This window comes from Coregonus clupeaformis, unplaced genomic scaffold, assembly GCF_020615455.1.
Source record: "Coregonus clupeaformis isolate EN_2021a unplaced genomic scaffold, ASM2061545v1 scaf1416, whole genome shotgun sequence".
Classification (NCBI taxonomy): domain Eukaryota; kingdom Metazoa; phylum Chordata; class Actinopteri; order Salmoniformes; family Salmonidae; genus Coregonus; species Coregonus clupeaformis.
The window spans coordinates 1-4,000 of record NW_025534870.1 but is presented as its reverse complement, the minus strand read 5'-3'; positions in this window follow the sequence as shown (position 1 = coordinate 4,000).

The following is a 4,000-nucleotide window of genomic DNA, read 5'->3' as shown; positions in this document are numbered from 1 at the left end:
TCCAGAACTGCAACAATTAATTGATACAAAAACAACATATATACAGTAATATTAGCAAAGACACTATTAAGACTTTCTAGAGTACCATATATAACTGGGATTTTTTATGCTAAGGTCAACTATATACAAAGAAACATGCGGCCAGAGCTGCTCTGTGTGTGTGTGTCTGTCATCTTATTTGTACAGGAATTTTGCCCGTCTGTCCTTCTGAGTGGCAAACCTCTCAATGACCCTTTGATTAAAGTCAGGAATGTCCCTGACAAGTTTCTTCTCCATGGAGAGCATGGCCAGAGCGTTCAGGCGATCCTGTGTCATGCTGTTTCTCAGGAAGGTCTTGATCCTTTTCAGTGTAGAGAAGCACCTTTCTGACTCAGCAGTTGTCATGGGTGTGGTGATGAGGATCTTGAGGAGGCTGGCAGTCTCTGTGAAAGTGCTCTGAAGGTTGTTCTCCATGAAGAACTGGTACAGGGGCACTGCACCACTACAAGCCTTGAACTCACTGTTCTCATAGATGAGGGACAGTTCGGTTTTGAGCTTGGCCTTGTTCAACATGGGGTACGCCTCCACGGTTGTTTCAAGGGCGCTGTATCGGGAACTTCACACTGTGTTGTGGGAACAACTCTCCGTGCAATAGTGTTGCGCCCCTGATGAGGTGCTGGGTGAAGGAGAACCTCTCTTTGGCATGACTCAGGATGGTATCACATACCTGTAAAAGATACATCATCAGCTTTAATTTGCAATTAAGCTATTTTGATGCAAGTGATCCTGACTGACACATGCCTATGTCCAACTCAAGTATATGATTACCAAGGTGCTGATTGTTCAGGGTTTTGGCTACATACTACCAGGCCTGAAAAAAAGTTCTATGGGGGAAAACACTGACAATTACATCACAACTTACCTCTATAGCCAACCTCTGTTGTTCTCCTGGTCCCAGCATCCTCCGTCGCTTGATGGGCTGTTGCTGCTCGTCAGATGCGCTGTCCCCACACAAAGAGGGGAATTGAGGCCCTGGGTCCAAAAATAAAGTTTAATTTGATAACTTGCAATCAGACTTCTTAGCTCACTGTAATTCCCCTCAACACACAACCAGTGACTTTTATATATATATATATATATATATATATATATATATATATATATATATATATATATATATATATATATATATATATATATATATATATATATGACAGACAGACAGACAGACAGATAGTGTGTATATACACACAAACTATGTCTAGTAACTGCTTTTAACCTGTGATGTACATAATTAACTGATGTTATTACGTTTTAAAGCCTTTTTCTATTACATTTGTGAGAGGGATGCAACATAATTTTGTTCTGCTGTGCACTTAGCAATAAAGTTAATCTTCAATAACAACTAGGCCTCTTCTAGAAATTGACCTGGTGGACACCTGAATAATTATTACAAACTGTGTAGTACTTTCCTGCATTATTATCAACGTCTGATTGTGTCTTTTTGGACAAACACTTGTTCTCGTGGTCGAGTAACAACAACTGCGCTCCTTGAGGACGGGGTGGTACTTGGTGAGAGAGGGAGAGAGACTTGACCCAAATTACGGAGTAAACTAGAAAAACGGACGTTACACATGGCGGAGTGGCATTACCACATTTAACAAACCAAACATTGAAATACCGTTATAGAAGGTAAAGTAAAAACCCAAACTGGTCTGTGCATCAATACCGGTATATAGTAATATATAGGCAACATACCGTAAATCTGTATCAATTATGTATCAGTTTTTACATGTGACCCATATCAAATTTGCGCATTCACACTGAAGGAGCACACAAATGCAATGCTCATTTGGCGTGATTGTCGTGGTAACACAGGTGAAAAAAAATCCTGAATGGTATCCTAATGGCAGCCATTTTGGTTAGGGGAGAAATACAAACAACTCTACTGCCATACATTCCAATTAGACTGAAGGCATACAGTTGTGTCCAAATATATTGGCACCCTTGGGCTTTTCTTAAATAATTCCCTATTTCTTCTAAAATCAGTTGAAATTTGAGAGGAAAAAATGGGTCTCCACACCTTTAATTATATTTCTGTAAACTTAAGTTTACAATTGTAATTTAGAAAACATAGACAAATGTCATGGACTAAATTATTGGCACCCTGGAGCTAGTACTTGGTTGCACAGCTTTTGGCCAAGATAGCTGCCAACATATGCTTATTGTAGACATCAATGAGCTTGCTGCACCTTTTCTGCTGGCAATTTGGCCCATTCTTCAGCAGCAAACTGCTGTAATTCTTCAATGTTTGAGGTTGCACTCCACCAACTTCTTTTTTCAGATCTTGCCAAAACTAATGTGGTCCCGTGTAGCTCAGTTGGTAGAGCATGGCGCTGCAACGCCAGGGTTGTGGGTTCGTTTCCCACGGGGGCCAGTATGAAAAAAAATGTATGCACTCTTAACTGTAAGTCGCTCTGGATAAGAGCGTCTACTAAATGACTAAAATGTAATGTAAATGTCTTCTCTTTCCTTTTAAAATACTAAAACAAATATAATTGTGACGGCTCTATGATAATCACTCACTTTGATGACCAGACACATTTAGGCTTTTAAACTGTTGTAAGTGAACTATTCATCTTTCTAACAGCATCTTTATCAGCCAATAGTATATATAGTTATTTACCTGATTGTTAGCATGCTTTCTGGAACCTCTGGACAAGTGCTTTAATGAAGACAGGGTCGATGTTCCTCTTCTGCAGCTGGCTGAAAAGCATGTCCACATTTGGCATGATCTTGTGGAACAGTGCCAGGAAAAAACAGAAAGCCTCGTCTTCGAGCATCCTCACAAAGCCCCCCGCCTCTCTGACAGTCGGGCATCAAAGTTCCCAGAGTCTCTGATGGTCTGGAAACACGTTAGGAGGTCATCCCTGTACTCGTACACAGTGTTGTGTAACGGTAGCTGTCTTCAGGTGCTCCTCCAGCACACTGTCGAGGGAGGCAACAAAAATCCACTAAGCCCCGGAAAATGCCGGGGTTGTCCGGAGTCAGTCTCCTCGTGCCCACGCAAGGCCAACTCAAAAGCCCCACAGAACTTCACACAATCGATAATTTTGGATAGAATGTGCCTGTTTTTATCCACCTCCTCATTGTGTTTCCTCACCGCAATCCTGTGGCCGCCATCCAGCTGCGTAGCAATGTTCACCCCTTCCTAATACAGCTAGCTTTACAGAGTTGTCCATGTGTGCCCTGGTGTTCTCATGTTTTTACCTTCTCTGACAGGTGCTTCACTATCCCTCACTCCGGTACCTGTCCATGCTGAATCCTGACCCCGATTTTTAAAAGCAAGCACGGAAAGCAAAATAAAGCATTAGCATCAGTGCACCCAGCTAGCCAAGCCTTCCTGGTGTACCAGCTACGGGAGAAGCCGCAATATACTGCTTCCCTTTCTCGCTAGCCTGCTGTCTGATTGAGAGGTCAGGTTGATCTGGGCCCAGCTCTTTCACCCGAACTTTCTCTGACAAAGTTCTCTCTCAAACGGATCTTGGAGGAGAGATTTCACCGAGTTAGGGTTGGGTCTTGGAGGAGTAACGCTTATGCGTCGCCATTGTCGTCTAGTAAAATGGCGCCACTGGAGCCCGGTCCTTATTTTATCAGGGCGAGCTTGGGGCGATAAAATAATCGCCTCTGATTCGAATTAAAAAACGCTGATTAGCTACATTTTATGTCATACATTCATATCTTAAATTAGCAATTGGCTTAACTGCTAGTAGACCCGCCTCCTCGGGGCACTTTTTCTGTATCGCCCAGAGCTGACGAGAGCGTTTGACAGGCAGAGGAAAGGTTGCGAATATTATTTTCTATCATATCTTACACATATTACTGTGTGCATTCCATATTTCAAACACACAAATATTGACATACTGATGTTTTTATTATTATTATTATTATTTTTATTTTTTATTAAAAAAAAAATAATTTTATTTAAGGGGCGGCGCCCTAGCGCCCTCATCGGCCAGCC